This window comes from Lissotriton vulgaris, chromosome 8 (genome assembly GCF_964263255.1).
Source record: "Lissotriton vulgaris chromosome 8, aLisVul1.2, whole genome shotgun sequence".
Lineage (NCBI taxonomy): Eukaryota > Metazoa > Chordata > Amphibia > Caudata > Salamandridae > Lissotriton > Lissotriton vulgaris.
The window spans coordinates 1531066782-1531087057 of NC_141696.1; the positions used below are offsets into that span (position 1 = coordinate 1531066782).

General features: G+C 40.0%; 6 non-coding genes across 6 annotated transcripts; all 6 read right to left on the reverse strand.

The window, feature by feature from the left end:
- Positions 1-5466: 5466 nt before the first annotated feature.
- On the reverse strand, positions 5467-5539 carry TRNAF-GAA (transfer RNA phenylalanine (anticodon GAA)). The gene has a single exon. It is a non-coding gene; the product is annotated as a tRNA-Phe (tRNA).
- A 1091-nt stretch (positions 5540-6630) lies between these two features.
- Positions 6631-6703, reverse strand: TRNAF-GAA (transfer RNA phenylalanine (anticodon GAA)). The gene has a single exon. It is a non-coding gene; the product is annotated as a tRNA-Phe (tRNA).
- A 7336-nt stretch (positions 6704-14039) lies between these two features.
- TRNAF-GAA (transfer RNA phenylalanine (anticodon GAA)) lies at positions 14040-14112 on the reverse strand. Its single transcript has one exon. It is a non-coding gene; the product is annotated as a tRNA-Phe (tRNA).
- Positions 14113-15203: 1091 nt separating this feature from the next.
- TRNAF-GAA (transfer RNA phenylalanine (anticodon GAA)) lies at positions 15204-15276 on the reverse strand. The gene has a single exon. It is a non-coding gene; the product is annotated as a tRNA-Phe (tRNA).
- Positions 15277-18099: 2823 nt separating this feature from the next.
- Positions 18100-18172, reverse strand: TRNAF-GAA (transfer RNA phenylalanine (anticodon GAA)). Its single transcript has one exon. It is a non-coding gene; the product is annotated as a tRNA-Phe (tRNA).
- Positions 18173-19260: 1088 nt separating this feature from the next.
- On the reverse strand, positions 19261-19333 carry TRNAF-GAA (transfer RNA phenylalanine (anticodon GAA)). The gene has a single exon. It is a non-coding gene; the product is annotated as a tRNA-Phe (tRNA).
- Between the last annotated feature and the right edge of the window lie 943 nt (positions 19334-20276).

The window sequence follows — 20276 nt, forward strand, 5'->3', positions numbered from 1 at the left end:
GACATCTGTGTTCAAGGGGAAGTGGAAGGTAATGCAGACAAGAGTTTACTTTACAAAAAAGCATGAAATGGGAAATATTCATTGTCAAACCTGAAGGTAAGAGAGGTGGAAGCAAGTTTAGAAGGAGGACATAAAGCAAAGTCTATGTTAAATTGATTGTGTTGTAGATCAGTTGGAAAAAATTTGATGAATAGAGAAAAAGTACTACAGCTGATTCCAAGACCTATTTTGTTAGAAGCAAGGAACCTCTCAACTGTGCCGAAATCCGGGATTGAACCAGGAACCTTTAGATCTTCAGTCTAACGCTCTCCCAACTGAGCTATTTCAGCATTCTGATAGCTGGGGTCTTCATACTTTAATTTGAACCATTTAACAAAATAGATGCAGGACCTGGATTTTTAACCTCATATGGTAGAGATATGTTTTAAGGAGTCCTGTATCATTCCCAGTTAACTGGTGCAATGGGTAAATAGCATTTTTGGGATCCAGGTTAGGTAGTTGTTTTTTTAACTCTGAATGGACTAGCACTATATTACCTAGATATATTTGGTATGAGTAGTTAAGCAATGTCATCTGACTACTGACATCTGTGTTCAAGGGGAAGTGGAATGTGATGCAGACAAGAGTTTACTTTACCAAAAAGGACAAAATGGGAAACATTCATTGTGAAACCTGAAGGCAAGATAGGTGGAAGAAAGTTTAAAAGGAGGACAGAAAGCAAAGTCTATGTTGAATTGATCATTTTGTAGATCAGTTGATAAAAATGTTGATAGAGAAAAAAGTACTACAGCTGATTCCAAGACCTATTTTGTTAGAAGCAAGGAACCTCTCAACTGTGCCGAAACCCGGGATTGAACCAGGGACCTTTAGATCTTCAGTCTTACGCTCTCCCAACTGAGCTATTGCGGCCTGCTTATAGCTGTGGTCTTCATACTTTAATTTAAACCATTTAACAAAATAGATGCAGGACCTTATTTTTAACCTCATATGGTAGAGATATGTTTTAAGGAGTCCTGTATCATTCCGCAATTAACTGGTGCAATGGGCAAATAGCATTTTTGGGATCCAGGTTAGGTAGTTGTTTTTTTAACTCTGAATGGACTAGCACTATATTACCCAGATATATTTGGCATGAGTAGGTAAGCAATGTCATCTGACTACTGACATCTGTGTTCAAGGGGAAGTGGAAGGTAATGCAGACAAGAGTTTACTTTACAAAAAAGCATGAAATGGGAAATATTCATTGTCAAACCTGAAGGTAAGAGAGGTGGAAGCAAGTTTAGAAGGAGGACATAAAGCAAAGTCTATGTTAAATTGATTGTGTTGTAGATCAGTTGGAAAAAATTTGATGAATAGAGAAAAAGTACTACAGCTGATTCCAAGACCTATTTTGTTAGAAGCAAGGAACCTCTCAACTGTGCCGAAACCCGGGATTGAACCAGGGACCTTTAGATCTTCAGTCTAACTCTCTCCCAACTGAGCTATTTCAGCATTCTGATAGCTGGGGTCTTCATACGTTAATTTAAACCATTTAACAAAATAGATGCAGGACCTGGATTTTTAACCTCATATGGTAGAGATATGTTTTAAGGAGTCCTGTATCATTCCCCAGTTAACTGGTGCAATGGGTAAATAGCATTTTTGGGATCCAGGTTAGGTAGTTGTTTTTTTAACTCTGAATGGACTAGCACTATATTACCTAGATATATTTGGCATGAGTAGGTAAGCAATGTCATCTGACTACTGACATCTGTGTTCAAGGGGAAGTGGAATGTGATGCAGACAAGAGTTTACTTTACAAAAAAGGACGAAGTGGGAAACATTCATTGTCAAACCTGAAGGCAAGATAGGTGGAAGAAAGTTTAAAAGGAGGACAGAAAGCAAAGTCTATGTTGAATTGATCATTTTGTAGATCAGTTGATAAAAATGTTGATAGAGAAAAAAGTACTACAGCTGATTCCAAGACCTATTTTGTTAGAAGCAAGGAACCTCTCAACTGTGCCGAAACCCGGGACCTTTAGATCTTCAGTCTAACGCTCTCCCACCTGAGCTATTTCGGTCTGCTTATAGCTGTGGTCTTCATACTTTAATTTAAACCATTTAACAAAATAGATGCAGGACCTGGATTTTTAACCTCATGTGGTAGAGATATGTTTTAAGGAGTCCTGTATCATTCCCCAGTTAACTGGTGCAATGGGTAAATAGCATTTTTGGGATCCAGGTTAGGTAGTTGTTTTTTTAACTCTGAATGGACTAGCACTATATTACCCAGATATATTTGGCATGAGTAGGTAAGCAATGTCATCTGACTACTGACATCTGTGTTCAAGGGGAAGTGGAAGGTAATGCAGACAAGAGTTTACTTTACAAAAAAGCATGAAATGGGAAATATTCATTGTCAAACCTGAAGGTAAGAGAGGTGGAAGCAAGTTTAGAAGGAGGACATAAAGCACAGTCTATGTTAAATTGATTGTGTTGTAGATCAGTTGGAAAAAATTTGATGAATAGAGAAAAAGTACTACAGCTGATTCCAAGACCTATTTTGTTAGAAGCAAGGAACGTCTCAACTGTGCCGAAACCCGGGACCTTTAGATCTTCAGTCTAACGCTCTCCCAACTGAGCTATTTCAGCCTTCTGATAGCTGGGGTCTTCATACTTTAATTTGAACCATTTAACAAAATAGATGCAGGACCTGGATTTTTAACCTCATATGGTAGAGATATGTTTTAAGGAGTCCTGTATCATTCCCCAGTTAACTGGTGCAATGGGTAAATAGCATTTTTGGGATCCAGGTTAGGTAGTTGTTTTTTTAACTCTGAATGGACTAGCACTATATTACCCAGATATATTTTGCATGAGTAGGTAAGCAATGTCATCTGACTACTGACATCTGTGTTCAAGGGGAAGTGGAATGTGATGCAGACAAGAGTTTACTTTACAAAAAAGGACGAAATGGAAAACATTCATAGTCAAACCGGAAGGCAAGATAGGTGGAAGAAAGTTTAAAAGGAGGACAGAAAGCAAAGTCTATGTTGAATTGATCATTTTGTAGATCAGTTGACAAAAATGTTAATAGAGAAAAAGTACTACAGCTGATTCCAAGACCTATTTTGTTAGAAGCAAGGAACCTCTCAACTGTGCCGAAACCCGGGATTGAACCAGGGACCTTTACATCTTCAGTCTAACGCTCTCCCAACTGAGCTATTTCGGCCTTCTGATAGCTGTGGTCTTCATACTTTAATTTGAACCATTTAACAAAATAGATGCAGGACCTGGATTTTTAACCTCATATGGTAGAGATATGTTTTAAGGAGTCCTGTATCATTCCCCAGTTAACTGGTGCAATGGGTAAATAGCATTTTTGGGATCCAGGTTAGGTAGTTGTTTTTTTAACTCTGAATGGACTAGCACTATATTACCTAGATATATTTGGCATGAGTAGGTAAGCAATGTCATCTGACTACTGACATCTGTGTTCAAGGGGAAGTGGAATGTGATGCAGACAAGAGTTTACTTTACAAAAAAGGACGAAATGGGAAACATTCATTGTCAAACCTGAAGGCAAGATAGGTGGAAGAAAGTTTAAAAAGAGGACAGAAAGCAAAGTCTATGTTGAATTGATCATTTTGTAGATCAGTTGATAAAAATGTTGATAGAGAAAAAAGTACTACAGCTTATTCCAAGACCTATTTTGTTAGAAGCAAGGAACCTCTCAACTGTGCCGAAACCCGTGATTGAACCAGGGACCTTTAGATCTTCAGTCTAACGCTCTCCCAACTGAGCTATTGCAGCCTGCTTATAGCTATGGACTTCATACTTTAATTTAAACCATTTAACAAAATAGATGCAGGACCTGGATTTTTAACCTCATATGGTAGAGATATGTTTTAAGGAGTCCTGTATCATTCCGCAAATAACTGGTACAATGGGTAAATAGCATTTTTTGGATCCAGGTTAGGTAGTTGTTTTTTTAACTCTGAATGGACTAGCACTATATTACCCAGATATATTTGGCATGAGTAGGTAAGCAATGTCATCTGACTACTGACATCTGTGTTCAAGGGGAAGTGGAAGGTAATGCAGACAAGAGTTTACTTTACAAAAAAGCATGAAATGGGAAATATTCATTGTCAAACCTGAAGGTAAGAGAGGTGGAAGCAAGTTTAGAAGGAGGACATAAAGCAAAGTCTATGTTAAATTGATTGTGTTGTAGATCAGTTGGAAAAAATTTGATGAATAGAGAAAAAGTACTACAGCTGATTCCAAGACCTATTTTGTTAGAAGCAAGGAACCTCTCAACTGTGCCGAAACACGGGATTGAAACAGGGACCTTTAGATCTTCAGTCTAACGCTCTCCCAACTGAGCTATTTCAGCCTTCTGATAGCTGTGGTCTTCATACTTTAATTTGAACCATTTAACAAAATAGATGCAGGACCTGGATTTTTAACCTCATATGGTAGAGATATGTTTTAAGGAGTCCTGTATCATTCCCCAGTTAACTGGTGCAATGGGTAAATAGCATTTTTGGGATCCAGGTTAGGTAGTTGTTTTTTTAACTCTGAATGGACTAGCACTATATTACCTAGATATATTTGGCATGAGTAGGTAAGCAATGTCATCTGACTACTGACATCTGTGTTCAAGGGGAAGTGGAATGTGATGCAGACAAGAGTTTACTTTACAAAAAAGGACGAAATGGGAAACATTCATTGTCAAACCTGAAGGCAAGATAGGTGGAAGAAAGTTTAAAAAGAGGACAGAAAGCAAAGTCTATGTTGAATTGATCATTTTGTAGATCAGTTGATAAAAATGTTGATAGAGAAAAAAGTACTACAGCTTATTCCAAGACCTATTTTGTTAGAAGCAAGGAACCTCTCAACTGTGCCGAAACCCGGTACTGAACCAGGGACCTTTAGATCTTCAGTCTAACGCTCTCCCAACTGAGCTATTGCGGCCTGTTTATAGCTGTGGTCTTCATACTTTAATTTAAACCATTTAACAAAATAGATGCAGGACCTGGATTTTTAACCTCATATGGTAGAGATATGTTTTAAGGAGTCCTGTATCATTCCGCAATTAACTGGTGCAATGGGCAAATAGCAGTTTTGGGATCCAGGTTAGGTAGTTGTTTTTTTAACTCTGAATGGACTAGCACTATATTACCCAGATATATTTGGCATGAGTAGGTAAGCAATGTCATCTGACTACTGACATCTGTATTCAAGGGGAGGTGGAAGGTAATGCAGACAAGAGTTTACTTTACAAAAAAGCATGAAATGGGAAATATTCATTGTCAAACCTGAAGGTAAGAGAGGTGGAAGCAAGTTTAGAAGGAGGACATAAAGCAAAGTCTATGTTAAATTGATTGTGTTGTAGATCAGTTGGAAAAAATTTGATGAGTAGAGAAAAAGTACTACAGCTGATTCCAAGAGCTATTTTGTTAGAAGCAAGGAACCTCTCAACTGTGCCGAAACCCGGGATTGAACCAGGGACCTTTAGATCTTCAGTCTAACGCTCTCCCAACTGAGCTATTTCGGCCTGCTTATAGCTATGGTCTTCATACTTTAATTTAAACCATTTAACAAAATAGATGCAGGACCTGGATTTTTAACCTCATATGGTAGAGATATGTTTTAAGGAGTCCTGTATCATTTCCCAGTTAACTGGTGCAATGGGAAAATAGCATTTTTGGGATCCAGGTTAGGTAGTTGTTTTTTTAACTCTGAATGGACTAGCACTATATTACCTAGATATATTTGGCGTGAGTAGGTAAGCAATGTCATCTGACTACTGACATCTGTGTTCAAGGGGAAGTGGAATGTGATGCAGACAAGAGTTTACTTTACAAAAAAGGACGAAATGGGAAACATTCATTGTCAAACCTGAAGGCAAGATAGGTGGAAGAAAGTTTAAAAGGAGGACAGAAAGCAAAGTCTATGTTGAATTGATCATTTTGTAGATCAGTTGATAAAAATGTTGATAGAGAAAAAAGTACTACAGCTTATTCCAAGACCTATTTTGTTAGAAGCAAGGAACCTCTCAACTGTGCCGAAACCCGGGATGGAACCAGGGACCTTTAGATCTTCAGTCTAACGCTCTCCCAACTGAGCTATTTCAGCCTGCTTATAGCTGTGGTCTTCATACTTTAATTTAAACCATTTAACAAAATAGATGCAGGACCTGGATTTTTAACCTCATATGGTAGAGATATGTTTTAAGGAGTCCTGTATCATTCCGCAATTAACTGGTGCAATGGGCAAATAGCAGTTTTGGGATCCAGGTTAGGTAGTTGTTTTTTTAACTCTGAATGGACTAGCACTATATTACCCAGATATATTTGGCATGAGTAGGTAAGCAATGTCATCTGACTACTGACATCTGTGTTCAAGGGGAGGTGGAAGGTAATGCAGACAAGAGTTTACTTTACAAAAAAGCATGAAATGGGAAGTATTCATTGTCAAACCTGAAGGTAAGAGAGGTGGAAGCAAGTTTAGAAGGAGGACATAAAGCAAAGTCTATGTTAAATTGATTGTGTTGTAGATCAGTTGGAAAAAATTTGATGAATAGAGAAAAAGTACTACAGCTGATTCCAAGACCTATTTTGTTAGAAGCAAGGAACATCTCAACTGTGCCGAAACCCGGGATTGAACCAGGGACCTTTAGATCTTCAGTCTAACGCTCTCCCAACTGAGCTATTTCGGCCTTCTGATAGCTGGGGTCTTCATACTTTAATTTGAACCATTTAACAAAATAGATGCAGGACCTGGATTTTTAACCTCATATGGTAGAGATATGTTTTAAGGAGTCCTGTATCATTCCCCAGTTAACTGGTGCCATGGGTAAATAGCATTTTTGGGATCCAGGTTAGGTAGTTGTTTTTTTAACTCTGAATGGACTAGCACTATATTACCTAGATATATTTGGCATGAGTAGTTAAGCAATGTCATCTGACTACTGACATCTGTGTTCAAGGGGAAGTGGAATGTGATGCAGACAAGAGTTTACTTTACAAAAAAGGACGAAATGGGAAACATTCATTGTGAAACCTGAAGGCAAGATAGGTGGAAGAAAGTTTAAAAGGAGGACAGAAAGCAAAGTCTATGTTGAATTGATCATTTTGTAGATCAGTTGATAAAAATGTTGATAAAGAAAAAAGTACTACAGCTTATTCCAAGACCTATTTTGTTAGAAGCAAGGAACCTCTCAACTGTGCCGAAACCCAGGATTGAACCAGGGACCTTTAGATCTTCAGTCTAACGCTCTCCCAACTGAGCTATTTAGGCCTGCTTACAGCTGTGGTCTTCATACTTTAATTTAAACCATTTAACAAAATAGATGCAGGACCTGGATTTTTAACCTCATATGGTAGAGATATGTTTTAAGGAGTCTTGTATCATTCCGCAATTAACTGGTGCAATGGGTAAATAGCATTTTTTGGATCCAGGTTAGGTAGTTGTTTTTTAACTCTGAATGGACTAGCACTATATTACCCAGATATATTTGGCATGAGTAGGCAAGCAATGTCATCTGACTACTGACATCTGTGTTCAAGGGGAAGTGGAAGGTAATGCAGACAAGAGTTTACCTTACAAAAAAGCATGAAATGGGAAATATTCATTGTCAAACCTGAAGTTAAGAGAGGTGGAAGCAAGTTTAGAAGGAGGACATAAAGCAAAGTCTATGTTAAATTGATTGTGTTGTAGATCAGTTGGAAAAAATTTGATGAATAGAGAAAAAGTACTACAGCTGATTCCAAGACCTATTTTGTTAGAAGCAAGGAACCTCTCAACTGTGCCGAAATCCGGGATTGAACCAGGGACCTTTAGATCTTCAGTCTAACGCTCTCCCAACTGAGCTATTTCACCATTCTGATAGCTGGGGTCTTCATACTTTAATTTGAACCATTTAACAAAATAGATGCAGGACCTGGATTTTTAACCTCATATGGTAGAGATATGTTTTAAGGAGTCCTGTATCATTCCCCAGTTAACTGGTGCAATGGGTAAATAGCATTTTTGGGATCCAGGTTAGGTAGTTGTTTTTTTAACTCTGAATGGACTAGCACTATATTACCCAGATATATTTGGCATGAGTAGGAAAGCAATGTCATCTGACCACTGACATCTGTGTTCAAGGGGAAGTGGAAGGTAATGCAGACAAGAGTTTACTTTACAAAAAAGCATGAAATGGGAAATATTCATTGTCAAACCTGAAGGTAAGAGAGGTGGAAGCAAGTTTAGAAGGAGGACATAAAGCAAAGTCTATGTTAAATTGATTGTGTTGTAGATCAGTTGGAAAAAATTTGATGAATAGAGAAAAAGTACTACAGCTGATTCCAAGACCTATTTTGTTAGAAGCAAGGAACCTCTCAACTGTGCCTAAATCCGGGATTGAACCAGGGACCTTTAGATCTTCAGTCTAACGCTCTCCCAACTGAGCTATTTCAGCATTCTGATAGCTGGGGTCTTCATACTTTAATTTGAACCATTTAACAAAATAGATGCAGGATGTAGGAGAGTAGGGTCTGCTATCCTATGGTCACCCCAAATTTTTGCTTTTTTTGCTTCACTGGTTTCTGACTTAATGTGGCTGTGGGCCTGCTAATCAGACCCACAGCCTGCTGTTCTCTCTCTAAATTGATGCCAATGCACTTTAGGTGCATTACGAATTGGAACTGGTTCACCTTATGAGCCCCTGTATTAGTGCACCCTAGGCGCCCAGGGCATAGGTGTATCCAAGGCCTACCAGGGGCTGCAGCATGTATTATGCCACCCCTGGCCTGGCCTCCATATTTGACACAACTGGCTGATCACTCAGCTGGGGTAAGTCGGTGTAACCACCTCTTACTTAGGTACAGTATGTCTGTGCCTAACCCTAAACTGGACACATATGTTCCTATCAGCCACTCCTATGGAAGGCCTCATCAATCCTGGAGGCAGAGTGCTTGGAAATATGTGAGATGGTGCTCTGGCATGAGCTGAGCCTGTCTGCAGCTGTCGGGAACAACTCCCTAAGCCGTTCCGGGATATTGCCATACCATATACTCTTAAGTGCATTATAATCCTCGCGGTTAAATGCTATCTTTGGTTTGGCTTTATCAAAACATGTCGAGTAAGGTGTCATACGAATTGGAATACTATCCCCTCGCCAATTCTGGCGACGGGGATAGCATTCCACCCTTCTAGAGGGACACGACATGTGTGTAGCCTTAACCCCGGTTAAAGTTAAACAGAGCCTCAGCTTCACAAAATGGACGCTGCCACCACAGACACAAGTCTGGCCTCCTGCTGCTGACCGAAACTCGGCAGATGGTGGCCTGGACAAAGAGTTTCCTGCCTTGGGAGGTGCGAGCACCACCCCAGACAGGATTTTGTGTATTAGGTAGGACAGGGCTGAAAAGAATCAGACATGCCCGGGGCACACAAGGTGTCCCCGTGCATAGGCCAGTCCAAACCGGTTCTGGGGCCTTCCAGCCCCAGTCCTGGCGCGGAGCTGGACAAAGGAAAGGGGGTGTAACCGCCCCCCTTCCTGGTTCCTCCCAGAGGAGGGACCTAGTAGGTGATCCACCCCCAGTTTGGGAATAAGAGGGGGAGCAGTGCCATTGCACAGCAGATCATCCCGAAATCAACTTAAAACTAAGAAGAAGACTGGACTTCGACATTCTGCTGCACAGAAGACTGAAGAAGAATCTCCCTTGTGGCCAAGGAGTGACCACCCTGTGAACACAGGTACCACCCAGCGACCCGACGTCTGCTTTGCCGCCGCCTCCCGCCGGAGACCGAGCCCAGAGCCCGACAAGAACCAGACTCCCAGACCTCTCAGAGCCCGATCCACAGTCCCTGCGAAGAAGGGACCCGTGGAGGCACCGAGTGACGTGGGACCAGACCTCTTGGAAGACACTCGAAAAGCTGACTGCGCAGCTTCTGAGGCATCCTCGACGTTGTGCTTTGGGGATTGAGAACCCCCACCACCGAGCAGCCCTTGCACCGAAGATCAGCCCTCCAGCATCTCCACGATCTGCGTGGGGCCCTTTTGCATTGTGCCACTCGACGCGCCATCCCGGCCACTAGCCACGCGGCCAGCGGCCATCTTGGCGACGAACCCGAAGATTTAAACAGCAGGTCTGGTTGCTCCAGACCTACCCAAGCTCCTGTGAAAAGGAGCACCCGCTCTGATCTTGCTGGTCCGAGTGAACAGCATCTTTCAACTTCTGCGTGGCTTGCATTTGCCAAGGCCTGTTTGCTCCGATCAGGTCGCCAACACCGCCAACAGCGAGAAGCCTACGTGGGACAGCTCGTGACAGACTCCTGGACATCCTCGACCCCGGGTATCCACGTGGCTGCAGAAAGAAGCTACCCGACAACGCCTGTTTGCACCCGACATCGCCTGGTTCCAATCTGGTTCCACGGTAGTCACTGGCTAGTGACTTTGAACACTGTCCCCTCTGCTTTCAGGTCTTCAACTCTTCTGATCCACCCTTGGATCCACCGGAACTCTTCTCATCGAGCCGCCTGCAGCATCTTCAGCTCCAAGCACCATCGACCAGCGTGACGAAACCCGACACATCTTCGACCCTGTGCACCCGCTTCCTGTGGGTGAGGTAACTCAGCTCCGCCGGTGCTCCTGCACTGGTACACATCCCAAGGGCCTGTGTTTTAAGTTTCAGCTCCGTAGGTCACTCGGAAGGTTCCTAACTTTCTAACTTTGTGCTTTTTACGCACCATAGACTTTGTATTGAGAAGTGCGTGCACTTTGAACACTGCACCCGAGTCCCGTGGGCCTTTCCCGACTTAGTTAACTCCAGTCTCGAATAGCTCCAGCGATTCCCAAGGCCCTAGGCCTCTTCACTTTCCTTTAGGTATCTCTTATACCACTTATTTAGTATATGGTTTAGGTGGCCCCTAGGGCTCATCCATATTGTGCAACTTTTGTGTATTTTAAACTGTCTTGTGATTTAACGCTTGTGCTTCTGTGCTCATAAAGAGTCCAGGGGATTTTATAGTTAATAAATCAATATATATTTTCAATATATATCTGTGTGGTGTCCCTTTCATTTGGTATTCAAGGGGGTTGTGTATGGTATAACAGCTGGCTTCACATGCCTTTCAGAGTTTAGCCTAAGACTGCTTTGTCCACGTTACCACTAGGATAACTGGTCTACAAGGTTGAATTACAACCATCATCATAAGGGTTGCTTGGCATGGTACAAAGTGATCACTAGAATTAGTGAGCATTATATACCAGGCCAACTTCTCACACAGGACCTGGATTTTTAACCTCATATGGTAGAGATATGTTTTAAGGAGTCCTGTATCATTCCCCAGTTAACTGGTGCAATGGGTAAATAGCATTTTTGGGATCCAGGTTAGGTAGTTGTTTTTTTAACTCTGAATGGACTAGCACTATATTACCTAGATATATTTGGCATGAGTAGGTAAGCAATGTCATCTGACTACTGACATCTGTGTTCAAGGGGAAGTGGAATGTGATGCAGACAAGAGTTTACTTTACAAAAAAGGACGAAGTGGGAAACATTCATTGTCAAACCTGAAGGCAAGATAGGTGGAAGAAAGTTTAAAAGGAGGACAGAAAGCAAAGTCTATGTTGAATTGATCATTTTGTAGATCAGGTGATAAAAATGTTGATAGAGAAAAAAGTACTACAGCTGATTCCAAGACCTATTTTGTTAGAAGCAAGGAACCTCTCAACCGTGCCGAAACCCGGGATGGAACCAGGGACCTTTAGATCTTCAGTCTAACGCTCTCCCAACTGAGCTATTGCGGCCTGCTTATAGATGTGGTCTTCATACTTTAATTTAAACCATTTAACAAAATAGATGCAGGACCTGGATTTTTAACCTCATATGGTAGAGATATGTTTTAAGGAGTCCTGTATCATTCCGCAATTAACTGGTGCAATGGGTAAATAGCATTTTTGGGATCCAGGTTAGGTAGTTGTTTTTTTAACTCTGAATGGACTAGCACTATATTACCCAGATATATTTGGCATGAGTAGGTAAGCAATGTCATCTGACTACTGACATCTGTGTTCAAGGGGAAGTGGAAGGTAATGCAGACAAGAGTTTACTTTACAAAAAAGCATGAAATGGGAAATATTCATTGTCAAACCTGAAGGTAAGAGAGGTGGAAGCAAGTTTAGAAGGAGGACATAAAGCAAAGTCTATGTTAAATTGATTGTGTTGTAGATCAGTTGGAAAAAATTTGATGAATAGAGAAAAAGTACTACAGCTGATTCCAAGACCTATTTTGTTAGAAGCAAGGAACCTCTCAACTGTGCCGAAACCCGGGATTGAACCAGGGACCTTTAGATCTTCAGTCTAACGCTCTCCCAACTGAGCTATTTCAGCATTCTGATAGCTGGGGTCTTCATACTTTAATTTGAACCATTTAACAAAATAGATGCAGGACCTGGATTTTTAACCTCATATGGTAGAGATATGTTTTAAGGAGTCCTGTATCATTCCCCAGTTAACTGGTGCAATGGGTAAATAGCATTTTTGGGATCCAGGTTAGGTAGTTGTTTTTTTAACTCTGAATGGACTAGCACTATATTACCTAGATATATTTGGCATGAGTAGGTAAGCAATGTCATCTGACTACTGACATCTGTGTTCAAGGGGAAGTGGAATGTGATGCAGACAAGAGTTTACTTTACAAAAAAGGACGAAGTGGGAAACATTCATAGTCAAACCGGAAGGCAAGATAGGTGGAAGAAAGTTTAAAAGGAGGACAGAAAGCAAAGTCTATGTTGAATTGATAATTTTGTAGATCAGTTGACAAAAATGTTAATAGAGAAAAAGTACTACAGCTGATTCCAAGACCTATTTTGTTAGAAGCAAGGAACCTCTCAACTGTGCCGAAACCCGGGATTGAACCAGGGACCTTTACATCTTCAGTCTAACGCTCTCCCAACTGAGCTATTTCGGCCTTCTGATAGCTGTGGTCTTCATACTTTAATTTGAACCATTTAACAAAATAGATGCAGGACCTGGATTTTTAACCTCATATGGTAGAGATATGTTTTAAGGAGTCCTGTATCATTCCCCAGTTAACTGGTGCAATGGGTAAATAGCATTTTTGGGATCCAGGTTAGGTAGTTGTTTTTTTAACTCTGAATGGACTAGCACTATATTACCTAGATATATTTGGCATGAGTAGGTAAGCAATGTCATCTGACTACTGACATCTGTGTTCAAGGGGAAGTGGAATGTGATGCAGACAAGAGTTTACTTTACAAAAAAGGACGAAATGGGAAACATTCATTGTCAAACCTGAAGGCAAGATAGGTGGAAGAAAGTTTAAAAAGAGGACAGAAAGCAAAGTCTATGTTGAATTGATCATTTTGTAGATCAGTTGATAAAAATGTTGATAGAGAAAAAAGTACCACAGCTTATTCCAAGACCTATTTTGTTAGAAGCAAGGAACCTCTCAACTGTGCCGAAACCCGGGATTGAACCAGGGACCTTTAGATCTTCAGTCTAACGCTCTCCCAAATGAGCTATTGCGGCCTGTTTATAGCTGTGGTCTTCATACTTTAATTTAAACCATTTAACAAAATAGATGCAGGACCTGGATTTTTAACCTCATATGGTAGAGATATGTTTTAAGGAGTCCTGTATCATTCCGCAATTAACTGGTGCAATGGGCAAATAGCAGTTTTGGGATCCAGGTTAGGTAGTTGTTTTTTTAACTCTGAATGGAATAGCACTATATTACCCAGATATATTTGGCATGAGTAGGTAAGCAATGTCATCTGACTACTGACATCTGTATTCAAGGGGAGGTAGAAGGTAATGCAGACAAGAGTTTACTTTACAAAAAAGCATGAAATGGGAAATATTCATTGTCAAACCTGAAGGTAAGAGAGGTGGAAGCAAGTTTAGAAGGAGGACATAAAGCAAAGTCTATGTTAAATTGATTGTGTTGTAGATCAGTTGGAAAAAATTTGATGAGTAGAGAAAAAGTACTACAGCTGATTCCAAGACCTATTTTGTTAGAAGCAAGGAACCTCTCAACTGTGCCGAAACCCGGGATTGAACCAGGGACCTTTAGATCTTCAGTCTAACGCTCTCCCAACTGAGCTATTTCGGCCTGCTTATAGCTATGGTCTTCATACTTTAATTTAAACCATTTAACAAAATAGATGCAGGACCTGGATTTTTAACCTCATATGGTAGAGATATGTTTTAAGGAGTCCTGTATCATTCCCCAGTTAACTGGTGCAATGGGAAAATAGCATTTTTGGGATCCAGGTTAGGTAGTTGTTTTTTTAACTCTGAATGGACTAGCACTATATTACCTAGATATATTTGGCGTGAGTAGGTAAGCAATGTCATCTGACTACTGACATCTGTGTTCAAGGGGAAGTGGAATGTGATGCAGACAAGAGTTTACTTTACAAAAAAGGACGAAATGGGAAACATTCATTGTCAAACCTGAAGGCAAGATAGGTGGAAGAAAGTTTAAAAGGAGGACAGAAAGCAAAGTCTATGTTGAATTGATCATTTTGTAGATCAGTTGATAAAAATGTTGATAGAGAAAAAAGTACTACAGCTTATTCCAAGACCTATTTTGTTAGAAGCAAGGAACCTCTCAACTGTGCCGAAACCCGGGATGGAACCAGGGACCTTTAGATCTTCAGTCTAACGCTCTCCCAACTGAGCTATTTCAGCCTGCTTATAGCTGTGGTCTTCATACTTTAATTTAAACCATTTAACAAAATAGATGCAGGACCTGGATTTTTAACCTCATATGGTAGAGATATGTTTTAAGGAGTCCTGTATCATTCCGCAATTAACTGGTGCAATGGGCAAATAGCAGTTTTGGGATCCAGGTTAGGTAGTTGTTTTTTTAACTCTGAATGGACTAGCACTATATTACCCAGATATATTTGGCATGAGTAGGTAAGCAATGTCATCTGACTACTGACATCTGTGTTCAAGGGGAGGTGGAAGGTAATGCAGACAAGAGTTTACTTTACAAAAAAGCATGAAATGGGAAATATTCATTGTCAAACCTGAAGGTAAGAGAGGTGGAAGCAAGTTTAGAAGGAGGACATAAAGCAAAGTCTATGTTAAATTGATTGTGTTGTAGATCAGTTGGAAAAAATTTGATGAATAGAGAAAAAGTACTACAGCTGATTCCAAGACCTATTTTGTTAGAAGCAAGGAACATCTCAACTGTGCCGAAACCCGGGATTGAACCAGGGACCTTTAGATCTTCAGTCTAACGCTCTCCCAACTGAGCTATTTCGGCCTTCTGATAGCTGGGGTCTTCATACTTTAATTTGAACCATTTAACAAAATAGATGCAGGACCTGGATTTTTAACCTCATATGGTAGAGATATGTTTTAAGGAGTCCTGTATCATTCCCCAGTTAACTGGTGCCATGGGTAAATAGCATTTTTGGGATCCAGGTTAGGTAGTTGTTTTTTTAACTCTGAATGGACTAGCACTATATTACCTAGATATATTTGGCATGAATAGTTAAGCAATGTCATCTGACTACTGACATCTGTGTTCAAGGGGAAGTGGAATGTGATGCAGACAAGAGTTTACTTTACAAAAAAGGACGAAATGGGAAATATTCATTGTGAAATCTGAAGGCAAGATAGGTGGAAGAAAGTTTAAAAGGAGGACAGAAAGCAAAGTCTATGTTGAATTGATCATTTTGTAGATCAGTTGATAAAAATGTTGATAAAGAAAAAAGTACTACAGCTTATTCCAAGACCTATTTTGTTAGAAGCAAGGAACCTCTCAACTGTGCCGAAACCCAGGATTGAACCAGGGACCTTTAGATCTTCAGTCTAACGCTCTCCCAACTGAGCTATTTAGGCCTGCTTACAGCTGTGGTCTTCATACTTTAATTTAAACCATTTAACAAAATAGATGCAGGACCTGGATTTTTAACCTCATATGGTAGAGATATGTTTTAAGGAGTCTTGTATCATTCCGCAATTAACTGGTGCAATGGGTAAATAGCATTTTTTGGATCCAGGTTAGGTAGTTGGTTTTTTAACTCTGAATGGACTAGCACTATATTACCCAGATATATTTGGCATGAGTAGGCAAGCAATGTCATCTGACTACTGACATCTGTGTTCAAGGGGAAGTGGAAGGTAATGCAGACAAGAGTTTACTTTACAAAAAAGCATGAAATGGGAAATATTCATTGTCAAACCTGAAGTTAAGAGAGGTGGAAGCAAGTTTAGAAGGAGGACATAAAGCAAAGTCTATGTTAAATTGATAGTGTTGTAGATCAGTTGGAAAAAATTTGATGAATAGAGAAAAAGTACTACAGCTGATTCCAAGACCTATTTTGTTAGAAGCAAGGAACCTCTCAACTGTGCCGAAATCCGGGATTGAACCAGGGACCTTTAGATCTTCAGTCTAACGCTCTCCCAACTGAGCTATTTCAGCATTCTGATAGCTGGGGTCTTCATACTTTAATTTGAACCATTTAACAAAATAGATGCAGGACCTGGATTTTTAACCTCATATGGTAGAGATATGTTTTAAGGAGTCCTGTATCATTCCCCAGTTAACTGGTGCAATGGGTAAATAGCATTTTTGGGATCCAGGTTAGGTAGTTGTTTTTTTAACTCTGAATGGACTAGCACTATATTACCCAGATATATTTGGCATGAGTAGGAAAGCAATGTCATCTGACCACTGACATCTGTGTTCAAGGGGAAGTGGAAGGTAATGCAGACAAGAGTTTACTTTACAAAAAAGCATGAAATGGGAAATATTCATTGTCAAACCTGAAGGTAAGAGAGGTGGAAGCAAGTTTAGAAGGAGGACATAAAGCAAAGTCTATGTTAAATTGATTGTGTTGTAGATCAGTTGGAAAAAATTTGATGAATAGAGAAAAAGTACTACAGCTGATTCCAAGACCTATTTTGTTAGAAGCAAGGAACCTCTCAACTGTGCCGAAATCCGGGATTGAACCAGGGACCTTTAGATCTTCAGTCTAACGCTCTCCCAACTGAGCTATTTCAGCATTCTGATAGCTGGGGTCTTCATACTTTAATTTGAACCATTTAACAAAATAGATGCAGGACCTGGATTTTTAACCTCATATGGTAGAGATATGTTTTAAGGAGTCCTGTATCATTCCCCAGTTAACTGGTGCAATGGGTAAATAGCATTTTTGGGATCCAGGTTAGGTAGTTGTTTTTTTAACTCTGAATGGACTAGCACTATATTACCTAGATATATTTGGCATGAGTAGGTAAGCAATGTCATCTGACTACTGACATCTGTGTTCAAGGGGAAGTGGAATGTGATGCAGACAAGAGTTTACTTTACAAAAAAGGACGAAGTGGGAAACATTCATTGTCAAACCTGAAGGCAAGATAGGTGGAAGAAAGTTTAAAAGGAGGACAGAAAGCAAAGTCTATGTTGAATTGATCATTTTGTAGATCAGGTGATAAAAATGTTGATAGAGAAAAAAGTACTACAGCTGATTCCAAGACCTATTTTGTTAGAAGCAAGGAACCTCTCAACTGTGCCGAAACCCGGGATGGAACCAGGGACCTTTAGATCTTCAGTCTAACGCTCTCGCAACTGAGCTATTGCGGCCTGCTTATAGATGTGGTCTTCATACTTTAATTTAAACCATTTAACAAAATAGATGCAGGACCTGGATTTTTAACCTCATATGGTAGAGATATGTTTTAAGGAGTCCTGTATCATTCCGCAATTAACTGGTGCAATGGGTAAATAGCATTTTTGGGATCCAGGTTAGGTAGTTGTTTTTTTAACTCTGAATGGACTAGCACTATATTACCCAGATATATTTGGCATGAGTAGGTAAGCAATGTCATCTGACTACTGACATCTGTGTTCAAGGGGAAGTGGAAGGTAATGCAGACAAGAGTTTACTTTACAAAAAAGCATGAAATGGGATATATTCATTGTCAAACCTGAAGGTAAGAGAGGTGGAAGCAAGTTTAGAAGGAGGACATAAAGCAAAGTCTATGTTAAATTGATTGTGTTGTAGATCAGTTGGAAAAAAATTGATGAATAGAGAAAAAGTACTACAGCTGATTCCAAGATCTCTTTTGTTAGAAGCTGTGCCGAAACCCGGGATTGAACCAGGGACCTTTAGATCTTCAGTCTAACGCTCTCCCAACTGAGCTATTTCGGCCTTCTGATAGCTGGGGTCTTCATACTTTAATTTGAACCATTTAACAAAATAGATGCAGGACCTGGATTTTTAACCTCATATGGTAGAGATATGTTTTAAGGAGTCCTGTATCATTCCCCAGTTAACTGGTGCAATGGGTAAATAGCATTTTTGGGATCCAGGTTAGGTAGTTGTTTTTTTAACTCTGAATGGACTAGCACTATATTACCCAGATATATTTGGCATGAGTAGGTAAGCAATGTCATCTGACTACTGACATCTGTGTTCAAGGGGAAGTGGAATGTGATGCAGACAAGAGTTTACTTTACAAAAAAGGACGAAATGGAAAACATTCATAGTCAACCCGGAAGGCAAGATAGGTGGAAGAAAGTTTAAAAAGAGGACAGAAAGCAAAGTCTATGTTGAATTGATCATTTTGTAGATCAGTTGACAAAAATGTTTATAGAGAAAAAGTACTACAGCTGATTCCAAGACCTATTTTGTTAGAAGCAAGGAACCTCTCAACTGTGCCGAAACCCGGGATTGAACCAGGGACCTTTAGATCTTCAGTCTAACGCTCTCCCAATTGAGCTATTTCAGCCTTCTGATAGCTGGGGTCTTCATACTTTAATTTGAACCATTTAACAAAATAGATGCAGGACCTGGATTTTTAACCTCATATGGTAGAGATATGTTTTACGGAGTCCTGTATCATTCCCCAGTTAACTGGTGCAATGGGTAAATAGCATTTTTGGGATCCAGGTTAGGTAGTTGTCTTTTTAAAACTGAATGGACTAGCACTATATTACCCAGATATATTTGGCATGAGTAGGTAAGCAATGTCATCTGACTACTGACATCTGTGTTCAAGGGGAAGTGGAATGTGATGCAGACAAGAGTTTACTTTACAAAAAAGGACGAAATGGAAAACATTCATAGTCAAACCTGAAGGCAAGATAGGTGGAAGAAAGTTTAAAAGGAGGACAGAAAGCAAAGTCTATGTTGAATTGATCATTTTGTAGATCAGTTGATAAAAATGTTGATAGAGAAAAAAGTACTACAGCTGATTCCAAGACCTATTTTGTTAGAAGCAAGGAACCTCTCAACTGTGCCGAAACCCGGGATTGAACCAGGGACCTTTAGATCTTCAGTCTAACGCTCTCCCAACTGAGCTATTTCGGCCTTCTGATAGCTGGGGTCTTCATACTTTAATTTGAACCATTTAACAAAATAGATGCAGGACCTGGATTTTTAACCTCATATGGTAGAGATATGTTTTAAGGAGTCCTGTATCATTCCCAATTAACTGGTGCAATGGGTAAATAGCATTTTTGGGATCCAGGTTAGGTAGTTGTTTTTTTAACTCTGAATGGACTAGCACTATATTACCTAGATATATTTGGCATGAGTAGTTAAGCAATGTCATCTGACTACTGACATCTGTGTTCAAGGGGAAGTGGAATGTGATGCAGACAAGAGTTTACTTTACCAAAAAGGACGAAATGGGAAACATTCATTGTGAAACCTGAAGGCAAGATAGGTGGAAGAAAGTTTAAAAGGAGGACAGAAAGCAAAGTCTATGTTGAATTGATCATTTTGTAGATCAGTTGATAAAAATGTTGATAGAGAAAAAAGTACTACAGCTGATTCCAAGACCTATTTTGTTAGAAGCAAGGAACCTCTCAACTGTGCCGAAACCCGGGATTGAACCAGGGACCTTTAGATCTTCAGTCTTACGCTCTCCCAACTGAGCTATTGCGGCCTGCTTATAGCTGTGGTCTTCATACTTTAATTTAAATCATTTAACAAAATAGATGCAGGACCTGGATTTTTAACCTCATATGGTAGAGATATGTTTTAAGGAGTCCTGTATCATTCCGCAATTAACTGGTGCAATGGGCAAATAGCATTTTTGGGATCCAGGTTAGGTAGTTGTTTTTTTAACTCTGAATGGACTAGCACTATATTACCCAGATATATTTGGCATGAGTAGGTAAGCAATGTCATCTGACTACTGACATCTGTGTTCAAGGGGAAGTGGAAGGTAATGCAGACAAGAGTTTACTTTACAAAAAAGCATGAAATGGGAAATATTCATTGTCAAACCTGAAGGTAAGAGAGGTGG